The sequence below is a fragment of the Nerophis lumbriciformis genome, linkage group LG27, assembly GCF_033978685.3.
Source record: "Nerophis lumbriciformis linkage group LG27, RoL_Nlum_v2.1, whole genome shotgun sequence".
NCBI classification, from domain to species: Eukaryota; Metazoa; Chordata; class Actinopteri; order Syngnathiformes; family Syngnathidae; genus Nerophis; species Nerophis lumbriciformis.
This window is the reverse complement of record NC_084574.2, coordinates 35,833,118-35,847,500: the sequence shown is the minus strand read 5'-3', so window position 1 is coordinate 35,847,500 and position 14,383 is coordinate 35,833,118.

Here is a 14,383-nt window from a genome sequence, read left to right as displayed (position 1 = left end):
ATTATATTACTTTAATCGGTTTTCACGTAAAACAAAAGAAGAAGAAAAGGTGTGGCGGCTTTTATTTTGCCTTGGCGGGCCGCCACGATTAAATTACATGTATAACAAACCCTCACCAGTCCAACACTATCATGACACACAAGAATAGAATAGAATAGAATAGAAAGTACTTTATTGATCCATGGGGGAAATTCAGCACCATAGTTCGCTCACAATAAACAATAACCACTTAGGTATTTTTTTACATGTGAATAATATAAATACAGTCTATTATACAGCATTATTCACATGTGAATAACATAAATAAAGTCTATTATACAGCAGTATTCACATGTGAATAACATAAATACAGTCTATTATACAACATTATTCACATGTGAATAACATAAATACAGTCTATTATACAGCATTATTCACATGTGAATAACATAAATACAATCTATTATACAGCATTATTCACATGTGAATAACATAAATACAGTATATTATACAGCATTATTCACATGTGAATAACATAAATACAGTCTATTTACAGCATTATTCACATGTGAATAACATAAATACAGTCTATTATACAGCAGTATTCACATGTGAATAACATAAATACAGTCTATTATACAACATTATTCACATGTGAATAACATAAATACAGTCTATTATACAGCATTATTCACATGTGAATAACATAAATACAATCTATTATACAGCATTATTCACATGTGAATAACATAAATACAGTATATTATACAGCATTATTCACATGTGAATAACATAAATACAGTCTATTTACAGCATTATTCACATGTGAATAACATAAATACAGTCTATTATACAGCATTATTCACATGTGAATAATATAAATACAGTCTATTATACAACATTATTCACATGTGAATAATATAAATACAGTCTATTATACAACATCATTCACATGTGAATAACATAAATACAGTCTATTATACAGCATTATTCACATGTGAATAATATTAATACAGTTTATTATACAGCATTATTCACATGTGAATAATATAAATACAGTCTATTATACAGCATTATTCACATGTGAATAACACAAATACAGTCTATTATACAGCATTATTCACATGTGAATAACACAAATACAGTCTATTATACAGCATTATTCACATGTGAATAACATAAATACAGTCTATTATACAGCATTATTCACATGTGAATAACATAAATACAGTCTATTATACAGCATTATTCACATGTGAATAACATAAATACAGTCTATTATAGAGCATTATTCACATGTGAATAACATACATACAGTCTATTATACAGCATTATTCACATGTGAATAACATAAATACAATCTATTATACAGCATTATTCACATGTGAATAATATAAATACAGTTTATTATACAGCATTATTCACATGTGAATAATATAAATACAGTCTATTATACAGCATTATTCACATGTGAATAACATAAATACAGTCTATTATACAGCATTATTCACATGTGAATAACATAAATACAGTCTATTATACAGCATTATTCACATGTGAATAACATAAATACAGTCTCATTATACAGCATCATTCACATGTGAATAACATAAATACAGTCTATTATACAGCATTATTCACATGTGAATAACATAAATACAGTCTATTATAGAGCATTATTCACATGTGAATACCATACATACAGTCTATTATACAGTATTATTCACATGTGAATAACATAAATGCAGTCTATTATACAGCATTATTCACATGTGAATAACATAAATACTGTCTATTATACAGCATTATTCACATGTGAATAACATAAATACAGTCTATTATACAGCATTATTCACATGTTAATAACATAAATACAGTCTATTATACAGCATTATTCACATGTGAATAACATAAATACAGTCTATTATACAACATTATTCACATGTGAATAACATAAATACAGTCTATTATACAGCATTATTCACATGTGAATAACATAAATACAGTCTATTATACAGCATTATTCACATGTGAATAACATAAATACAGTCTATTATACAGCATTATTCACATGTGAATAATATAAATACAGTCTATTATACAACATTATTCACATGTGAATAACATAAATACAGTCTATTATACAGCATTATTCACATGTGAATAACATAAATACAGTCTATTATACAGCATTATTCACATGTGAATAATATAAATACAGTCTATTATACAACATTATTCACATGTGAACAACATAAATACAGTCTATTATACAGCATTATTCACATGTGAATAACATAAATACAGTCTATTATACAACATTATTCACATGTGAATAATATAAATACAGTCTATTATACAACATTATTCACATGTGAATAATATAAATACAGTCTATTATACAACATCATTCACATGTGAATAATATAAATGCAGTCTATTATACAGCATTATTCACATGTGAATAACATAAATACAGTCTATTATACAACATTATTCACATGTGAATAACATAAATACAGTCTATTATACAACATTATTCACATGTGAATAGTATAAATGCAGTCTATTATACAACATTATTCACATGTGAATAATATAAATACAGTCTATTATACAACATTATTCACATGTGAATAATATAAATGCAGTCTATTATACAGCATTATTCACATGTGAATAACATAAATACAGTCTATTATACAACATTATTCACATGTAAATAATATAAATACAGTCTATTATACAACATTATTCACATGTGAATAGTATAAAAGCAGTCTATTATACAGCATTATTCACATGTGAATAACATAAATACAGTCTATTATACAGCATTATTCACATGTTAATAACATAAATACAGTCTATTATACAGCATTATTCACATGTGAATAACATAAATACAGTCTATTATACAACATTATTCACATGTGAATAACATAAATACAGTCTATTATACAACATTATTCACATGTGAATAGTATAAATGCAGTCTATTATACAACATTATTCACATGTGAATAATATAAATACAGTCTATTATACAACATTATTCACATGTGAATAACATAAATGCAGTCTATTATACAACATTATTCACATGTGAATAACATAAATACAGTCTATTATACAGCATTATTCACATGTGAATAACATAAATACAGTCTATTATACAGCATTATTCACATGTGAATAGTATAAATGCAGTCTATTATACAGCATTATTCACATTTGAATAACATAAATACAGTCTATTATACAACATTATTCAAATGTGAATAATATAAATACAGTCTATTATACAACATTATTCACATGTGAATAGTATAAAAGCAGTCTATTATACAGCATTATTCACATTTGAATAACATAAATACAGTCTATTATACAACATTATTCACATGTGAATAACATAAATACAGTCTATTATACAGCATTATTCACATGTGAATAACATAAATACAGTCTATTATACAGCATTATTTACATGTGAATAACACAAATACAGTCTATTGTACAGCATTATTTACATACTACATAATAATATAAATCGATCATACATTTACAGCACATGTACAGTCAAAAGGAACATATGCAACAACTGTATTTGAATGAATTCTCCACTGTAGACGTCAAGTTAATTGTTGTCTTGCTTTATTGGGTGTCACGGCCATTACCACATTATGCATGTAATGGTGGTATTTTATCCAGTGACTTGGCAGCAGCACAAATACGTCTACTCTATCATAGTTTGCGGGAATCTCAAGAGCAAAAATCCACACCAAAAGTATTTTCTGACCTGTATGATTGACAGTGTTCCCCTTGCTTACCTCACGGTTGCACTATTAGAATCACGACATTACCTTTATTGTGCGTGAGAGTCTTGAGTCAGTCACTTGAAAAGCTACACAAGCAGCCAAATGCATGACTTTGAAAGCAAAAAGGTACTCTTTGATATACTTAAAAGTGTGTTTTGACCATCAAAGGAAAAAAAATATTTCCATCAAAGGCGCACGACAGAAAGGTTTGAAGCATCTGTTGCATGAAAATCTGGTTTGCATCTCAAGCACCTCTCCGCCTCCCAGACAAAGGAGGAGAGAGAGACCATGGTGAGGCCCTCGGTCTTCATCACTCGCCTGAGTGTCTTATCACAGACACGCCATTAAAAGTCTCTCTGCTTCCTGCAGTGAGCAATGTTTCCAGCTGCTGTGATCTCAGCGGCTCGGTGATGGATTCTAAGATGAGCAACCTTGATAAATATTGCTCTGCAGACCTTTGAGAGGGAGTGTCCTCCCGCACACACACACCGCCTTGCCACTAAACACTGCATTCAGCCATTATTCAGTCAAAACTGTTTGCTTCTAACTGGATCATCCACTTGGATTGACAGTCCACTAGGGTTGTGTTGATACCAATATGTTGGTACCGGTACCAAAATGTATTCCGATACTTTTCAATACCTTTCGTTATTTTTCTAAATAAAGGGGACCACAAAAAATTGCATTATTGGCTTTATTTAAACAAAAAAATCTTAGGGTACATTAAACTTATGTTTATTATTGCAAGTTTGTCCTTAAATAAAATAGTGAACATACTAGACAACTTGTCTTTTAGTAGTAAGTAAACAAACAAAGACTCCTAATTAGTCTGCTGATGTATGCAGTAACATATTGTGTCTTTTATCATTCTATTATTTTGTCTACATTATGAGGGACAAACTGTAAAAATTTATAATTTTTCCACTTGTTCATTTACTGTTAATAATTTATTTTGTGTTTTAACATGTTCTATCTACACTTCTGTTAAAATGTAATAATCACTTATTCTTCTCTTCTTTGATACTTTACATTAGTTTTGGATGATACCACACATTTAGGTATTGATCCGATACCAAGTAGTAACAGGATCATACATTGGTCATATTCAAAGTCCTCATGTGTCCAGGGACATATTTACTGACTTTATAAACATTATATGATTTTTTTTTAAATGAAAAAATATTTTGTGCCGATAAAAAATATCGATGTAATCATAGTAGTATCAATTAGATACACTCTTATACTTGGTATCATTACAGGGGATGTCAGGTGTAGATCCAGCCTGGCATTTGTTTACATTCAGGGGTGCTAGCTTGCTGTTAGCGGTGAGCTATTGTATCCTCCTACGGTGTGTAGTGAAGCATGTTTAGCTATTCCTCGTCCTGCAGTGATAAAGCTACTTGTAATAAACTTACTTTATTTGTCGCCATGGAGGCCAGAATTGGTGATTTTTGAAGTCGCTAAACACTTTGAAGGGATGTTAGCCGCTCGCTAGCTATGTTTCAGTGTTTATGGCGTCCCCTTTATCATTTGTTTAAAGCCAAAATATGTCCATTCTCCCTTTTCTGTCTCTCTCTGCTTGTAAGCTAATTTAATTCAGTAGTACCGCGGTACTTTATTAGTACAACCCTTGCATACAGTGAGTGTACAATCATAACAAGTGAGTAGAACTGAAGTGAGAGGCATGTTAAAACGTCATCTGCATGGCAAAAATGCCTACTCTTCAAAGTAGCCAACATTAAAAAAGGGTAGATCTGATTCATCCACATGGATAGATGTTGAATAAAATATAAAACAGGGCCAATATATATATATATATATATATATATATATATATATATATATATATATATATATATATATATATATATATATATATATATATTAAGGTTGTATACAGGCCCGGCCCTAACCAATCTGGCGCCCTAGGCAAGATTTTAGGTGGCGCCCCCCCACATCGGGAGTGAAGTGTATATACTCACAAGAAACTGAATAGCTTTGTCTTTGACCTTTTTTTTACTTACAACTATACCTAATATATAAAGGGGTGGATGACATGGCACCCCAAACCATCACCCAACCATGCAAATTTTGCATTTCCTTTGGAAATCGAGGTCCCAGAGTCTGGAGGAAGACAGGAGAGGCACAGGATCCACGTTGCCTGAAGTCTAGTGTAAAGTTTCCACCATCAGTGATGGTTTGGGGTGCCATGTCATCTGCTGGTGTCGGTCCACTCTGTTTCCTGAGATCCAGGGTCAACGCAGCCGTCTACCAGCAAGTTTTAGAGCACTTCATGCTTCCTGCTGCTGACCTGCTCTATGGAGATGGAGATTTCAAGTTCCAACAGGACTTGGCGCCTGCACACAGCGCAAAATCTACCCGTGCCTGGTTTACGGACCATGGTATTTCTGTTCTAAATTGGCCCGCCAACTCCCCTGACCATAGCCCCATAGAAAATCTGTGGGGTATTGTGAAAAGGAAGATGCAGAATGCCAGACCCAAAAACGCAGAAGAGTTGAAGGCCACTATCAGAGCAACCTGGGCTCTCATAACACCTGAGCAGTGCCAGAAACTCATCGACTCCATGCCACGCCGCATTAACGCAGTAATTGAGGCAAAAGGAGCTCCAACCAAGTATTGAGTATTGTACATGCTCATATTTTTCATTTTCATACTTTTCAGTTGGCCAACATTTCTAAAAATCCCTTTTTTGTATTAGCCTTAAGTAATATTCTAATTTTGTGACACACGGAATTTTGGATTTTCATTTGTTGCCACTTCAAATCATCAAAATTAAATGAAATAAACATTTGAATGCATCAGTCTGTGTGCAATGAATAAATATAATGTACAAGTTACACCTTTTGAATGCAATTACTGAAATAAATCAAGTTTTTCAAAATATTCTAATTTACTGGCTTTTACCTGTATACATATATATATATATTTACACTCATATGGTAAATAATGTATCAGAATAGTAAAAACCGTCCATGCACACAACTTGCAGCTAAGCTTATTTATTAAGTTACAGCAAATAAAATACACTTTTACTAGCATCAGATTGCAACAACAAACAAACTAAAAGACTGAAGTTTAAGGATGAGTTACAAAACATTGTGTGATGCAGAGATAGTAATACCAATCATCACTAACTAAGCCATGAGGGGGAGACAACTTTGAACATTGGCTGTGTTTACCATCAAAGTCCGTGCAGGCATGAGAAAACACAAACATAAAGGCTTTTGAACAGTCACACAGGCTGCCAATAACTCCCCGTGGGTACGTCATATCTTGGATCCAACCGTGGTGATCGGCCAATGGTGCCAACAGAGGCAGTGTTCAGTATCGCAGTACACCATCTTTAAAACAGTATATCTGTCCTGCAGTAACAACATTTAATATTGACATATTTTGCTCAGTTAAGCATTCATTTCAGAAACACATCACAAGGTTCGTTTTTTCCCCCCCCCCCAACAACTCACTGTCTAAAACACACAGCAGACGTCACGAGAGGCAACAAACATGTAGCGTATTTGCTTGTTTTGTATTTTTGAAAACTTGTTTTATGGCCTTTGTTGAAAAAAATCCATTAATTAATTTATAAGCCTCAGGGTTCAAAGTACGCCGGATAGTCGAACCTCGGATTCAGGAGGAACAGTGTGGTTTTCGTCCTGGTCGTGGAACTGTGGACCAGCTCTATACTCTCGGCAGAGTCCTTGAGGGTGCATGGGAGTTTGCCCAACCAGTCTACATGTGTTTTGTGGACTTGGAGAAGGCATTCGACCGTGTCCCTCGGGAAGTCCTGTGGGGAGTGCTCAGAGAGTATGGGGTAACGGACTGTCTTATTGTGGCAGTTCACTCCCTGTATGATCAGTGTCAGAGCTTGGTCCGCATTGCCGGCAGTAAGTCGGACACGTTTCCAGTGAGGGTTGGACTCCGCCAAGGCTGCCCTTTGTCACCGATTCTGTTCATAACCTTTACGGACAGAATTTCTAGGCGCAGTCAGGGCGTTGAGGGGATCTGGTTTGGTGGCTGCAGGATTAGGTCACTGCTATTTGCAGATGATGTGGTCCTGATGGCTTCCTCCGGCCAAGATCTTCAGCTCTCACTGGATCGGTTCACAGCCGAGTGTGAAGCGACTGGGATGGGAATCAGCACCTCCAAGTCCGAGTCCATGGTTCTCTCCCGGAAAAGGGTGGAGTGCCATCTCCGGGTTGGGGAAGAGATCTTGCCCCAAGTGGAGGAGTTCAAGTACCTCGGAGTCTTGTTCACGAGTGAGGGAAGAGTGGATCGTGAGATCGACAGGCGGATCGGTGCGGCGTCTTCAGTAATGCGGACGCTGTATCGATCAGTTGTGGTGAAGAAGGAGCTGAGCCGGAAGGCAAAGCTCTCAATTTACCGGTCGATCTACGTTCCCATCCTCACCTATGGTCATGAGCTTTGGGTTATGACCGAAAGGACAAGATCACGGGTACAAGCGGCCGAAATGAGTTTCCTCCGCCGGGTGGCGGGGCTCTCCCTTAGAGATAGGGTGAGAAGCTCTGTCATCCGGGGAGAGCTCAAAGTAAAGCCGCTGCTCCTCCACATCGAGAGGAGCCAGATGAGGTGGTTCGGGCATCTAGTCAGGATGCCACCCGAGCGCCTCCCTAGGGAGGTGTTTAGGGCACGTCCGACCGGTAGGAGGCCACGAGGAAGACCCAGGACACGTTGGGAAGACTATGTCTCCCGGCTGGCCTGGGAACGCCTCGGGATCCCCCGGGAGGAGCTGGACGAAGTGGCTGGGGAGAGGGAAGTCTGGGCTTCCCTGCTTAGGCTGCTGCCCCCGCGGCCCGACCTCGGATAAGCGGAAGAAGATGGATGGATGGATGGATGGATATTATTATATATATTGTGTATATATATAATAAAACAGAGCAACATTACCCCCTTGTGGAACTGTGCCGTCACTACTCCCCCGTATACATAACACTATCGAGAGAATGCTTATTTAGTGAAACGAAAAGAAATGTAAAACTGCATCAGTATACATAAATTAGAGATGCGTCAATATTCGTAATCGCTATGGAATGGTGAGGACTTTAAGCATAAGTATAATTTATAACACGGATTTAAACAATTGCCGGGACCTAGGAGCTCTATCTTGCAGAACAGTTGGAAGAGAAATTCAGCAGACAAATATTTGCAGCAGAGATAACGCTGGAGTGCCAGGATTCCAGTCCAACAGCTCGCTGAGCACGGCTGTTCTGGAATTCATTTCCCCGGTGGATAAAAGCCGATGTTAGTGGACACAAAGATTATTCATGGGTAACCCCAAGCAGAACCACTTGTCTCCACACCGGGCCAATTGTACAACAAGAAGAAAAAAAAGGAAGGGAGATATTCATGAAGCAGACGCAACATCCAGAAACCTCCACTTTAAGCCCGAATCTGGAACTCTGGTCTAACCGCGACTGATAAAATGCACGGTTCAAGTGGAGATGCATTGTGGGACAAATGTTGACAGCAGATCTGATCTTCCTCTCTGTTCTCCTTGTAGACTTAAATTGGCATGAAAATGATTCAATTCCGCCTTTGATAGGATCTTGCAGTGCATAACTGATGGCTGGGGTGGGGGGGGGGCGTTGAGCAAACGTCAAAGAAAAGGAAAATTAAACACTCGGCGCCAACCCGGTACCGCCTTCGCCTGTTGTGGTCCTCTTCCATGCAAATGCGGCAAATCAAAAGAGGCCCAAAGCGAAGAGACAGGAAAGCAGTGTGGAAGATACACCCGGCAAACGTGGAGATTTTCAAAAATATCCTATGTCAATAACTTCATTTTCCTTCTCTTTGACTCTCTTCCGTGGCCTAAGAACAACTTTCAGAACTGTTTTAAAAATAAAGGCAATGTTAACCCTTTGGGTACAATAGTACCTCAACTTACGGGCGCAATTGGTTCTTTTTTCAAACTCCTATGTCAGGGGTCAGCAACCCAAAATGTTGAAAGAGCCAATTAGACCAAGATTACAAAAAACAAATCTGTCTGGAGCCGTAAAGAAGTAAAAAGTCTTATATAAGTGTTATAATGAAGGCAACACATGATGTAAGTGTCTATATTAGCCTACTATCAAAATGACTTTAAAAGTCTTATATAAGTGTTATAATGAAGGCAACACATAATGTAAGTGTCTATCTTAGCTACACTAGCCTACTATCAGAATTACATTAAAAGTATTTTATACGTGTTATAATGAAGGCAACACATGATGTAAGTGTCTATGTTAGTATTATAAGCCTACTATCAAATTACTTTAAAAGTCTTATATAAGTGTTATAATGAAGACAACACATGATGTAAGTGTCTATATTGGCCTACTATCAAAATGACTTTAAATGCCTTATGTAAGTGTTATAATGAAGACAACACATGATGTAAGTGTCTATATTAGCTATATGAGCCTACTATCAAAATTACTTAAAAAGTCTTATATAAGTGTTATAATGAAGGCAACACATGATGTGTTTATATTAGCCTACTATCAAAATGACTTTAAAAGTCTTATATTTAGCCTACTATCAAAATGACTTTAAAAGTCTTATATAAGTGTTATAATGAAGGCAACACACAGTGTAAGTGTTTGTATTAGCCTACTATCAAAATGACTTTAAAAGTCTTATATAAGTGTTATAATGAAGGCAACACATGATGTAAGTGTCTATATTAGTTATATTAGCCTACTATCAAAATGACTTTAAAAGTCTTATATAAGTGTTATAATGAAGACAACACATGATGTAAGTGTCTATATTAGCTATATTAGCCTACTATCAAAATGACTTTAAAAGTCTTATATAAGTGTTATAATGAAGGCAACACATGATGTGTTTATATTAGCCTACTATCAAAATGACTTTAAAAGTCTTATATAAGTGTTATAATGAAGGCAACACATGGTGTACTGTAAGTGTTTATATTAGCCTACTATCAAAATGACTTTAAAAGTCTTATATAAGTGTTATAATGAAGGCAACACATGATGTAAGTGTCTATCTTAGCTACACTAGCCTACTATCAGAATTACATTAAAAGTACTTTATACGTGTTATAATGAAGGCAACACATGATGTAAGTGTCTATGTTAGTATTATAAGCCTACTATCAAATTACTTTAAAAGTCTTATATAAGTGTTATAATGAAGACAACACATGATGTAAGTGTCTATATTGGCCTACTATCAAAATGACTTTAAATGCCTTATGTAAGTGTTATAATGAAGACAACACATGATGTAAGTGTCTATATTAGCTATATGAGCCTACTATCAAAATTACTTTAAAAGTCTTATATAAGTGTTATAATGAAGGCAACACATGATGTGTTTGTATTAGCCTACTATCAAAATGACTTTAAAAGTCTTATATAAGTGTTATAATGAAGGCAACACATGATGTAAGTGTCTATATTAGCCTACTATCAAAATGACTTTAAAAATCTTATATAAGTGTTATAATGAAGGCAACACATGATGTAAGTGTCTATCTTAGCTACACTAGCCTACTATCAGAATTACATTAAAAGTCTTTTATACGTGTTATAATAAAGGCAACACATGATGTAAGTGTCTATGTTAGTATTATAAGCCTACTATCAAATTACTTTAAAAGTCTTATATAAGTGTTATAATGAAGACAACACATGATGTAAGTGTCTATATTGGCCTACTATCAAAATGACTTTAAATGTCTTATGTAAGTGTTATAATGAGGACAACACATGATGTAAGTGTCTATATTAGCTATATGAGCCTACTATCAAAATTACTTTAAAAGTCTTATATAAGTGTTATAATGAAGGCAACACATGATGTGTTTATATTAGCCTACTATCAAAATGACTTTAAAAGTCTTATATTTAGCCTACTATCAAAATGACTTTAAAAGTCTTATATAAGTGTTATAATGAAGGCAACACACGGTGTAAGTGTTTATATTAGCCTACTATCAAAATGACTTTAAAAGTCTTATATAAGTGTTATAATGAAGGCAACACATGATGTAAGTGTCTATATTAGCCTACTATCAAAATGACTTTAAAAGTCTTATATAAGTGTTAAAATGAAGGCAACACATGATGTAAGTGTCTATATTAGCTACACGAGCCTACTATCAAAATTACATTAAAAGTCTTTTAATTGTGTTATAATGAAGGCAACACATGATGTAAGTGTCTATATTAGTATTATAAGCCTACTATCAAATGACTTTAAAAGTCTTATATAAGTGTTATAATGAAGACAACACATGATGTGTCTATATTAGCCTACTATCAAAATGACTTTAAAAGTCTTATATAAGTGTTAAAATGAAGGCAACACATGATGTAAGTGTCTACATTAGCTACACGAGCCTACTATCAAAATTACATTAAAAGTCTTTTAATTGTGTTATAATGAAGGCAACACATGATGTAAGTGTCTATATTAGTATTATAAGCCTACTATCAAATGACTTTAAAAGTCTTATATAAGTGTTATAATGAAGACAACACATGATGTAAGTGTCTATATTGGCCTACTATCAAAATGACTTTAAATGTCTTATATAAGTGTTATAATGAAGACAACACATGATGTAAGTGTCTATATTAGCTATATGAGCCTACTATCAAAATTACTTTAAAAGTCTTATATAAGTGTTATAATGAAGGCAACACATGATGTGTTTGTATTAGCCTACTATCAAAATGACTTTAAAAGTCTTATATAAGTGTTATAATGAAGGCAACACATGGTGTAAGTGTTTATATTAGCCTACTATCAAAATGACTTTAAAAGTCTTATATAAGTGTTATAATGAAGGCAACACATGATGTAAGTGTCTATATTAGCTACACTAGCCTACTATCAGAATTACATTAAAAGTATTTTATACGTGTTATAATGAAGGCAACACATGATGTAAGTGTCTATATCAGTATTATAAGCCTACTATCAAATTACTTTAAAAGTCTTATATAAGTGTTAAAATTTAATACAACACATGATGTACGTGTCTATATTAGTTGTATTAGCCTACTATCAAAATTACTTTAAAAGTCTCATATAGGTGTTATAATGAAGGCAACACATGGTGTAGGTGTTTATATTAGCCTACTATCAAAATGACTTTAAAAGTCTGATATAAGTGTTATAATGAAGGCAACACATGGTGTAGGTGTTTATATTAGCCTACTATCAAAATGACTTTAAAAGTCTGATATGTGTTATAATGAAGGCAACACATGATGTAAATGTCTATATTAGTTATATTAGCCTACTATCAAAATTATTTTAAAAGTCTTATATACATGTTTACAAAGAAGACAACACATGATGTAAGTGTATATATTAGTTATATTAGCCTACTATCAAAATGACTTTAAAAGTCTTATATAAGTGTTATAATGAAGACAACACATGATGTAAGTGTCTATCTTAGCTACACTAGCCTACTATCAGAATTACATTAAAAGTATTTTATACGTGTTATAATGAAGGCAACACATGATGTAAGTGTCTATATCAGTATTATAAGCCTACTATCAAATTACTTTAAAAGTCTTATATAAGTGTTAAAATTTAATACAACACATGATGTACGTGTCTATATTAGTTGTATTAGCCTACTATCAAAATTACTTTAAAAGTCTCATATAAGTGGTATAATGAAGACAACACATGATGTTAAGTGTCTATATTAGCTATATGAGCCTACTATCAAAATTACTTTAAAAGTCTTATATAAGTGTTATAATGAAGGCAACACATGATGTGTTTATATTAGCCTACTATCAAAATGACTTTAAAAGTCTTATATTTAGCCTACTATCAAAATGACTTTAAAAGTCTTATATAAGTGTTATAATGAAGGCAACACACGGTGTAAGTGTTTATATTAGCCTACTATCAAAATGACTTTAAAAGTCTTATATAAGTGTTATAATGAAGGCAACACATGATGTAAGTGTCTATATTAGTTATATTAGCCTACTATCAAAATGACTTTAAAAGTCTTATATAAGTGTTATAATGAAGACAACACATGATGTAAGTGTCTATATTAGCTATATTAGCCTACTATCAAAATTACTTTAAAAGTCTTATATAAGTGTTATAATGAAGGCAACACATGATGTGTTTGTATTAGCCTACTATCAAAATGACTTTAAAAGTCTTATATAAGTGTTATAATGAAGGCAACACATGGTGTACTGTAAGTGTTTATATTAGCCTACTATCAAAATGACTTTAAAAGTCTTATATAAGTGTTATAATGAAGGCAACACATGATGTAAGTGTATATATTAGTTATATTAGCCTACTATCAAAATGACTTTAAAAGTCTTATATAAGTGTTATAATGAAGGCAACACATGATGTAAGTGTCTATATTAGCCTACTATCAAAATGACTTTAAAAGTCTTGTATAAGTGTTATAATGAAGGCAACACCTGATGGATTTATTACAATCGTTGCAAGCTGGGTAATGTTTGCTGTGGTCTGGAACAACATGGCACACAAACAACTATCAGAAATGCAACCAATATTACATACAGATAATGTGT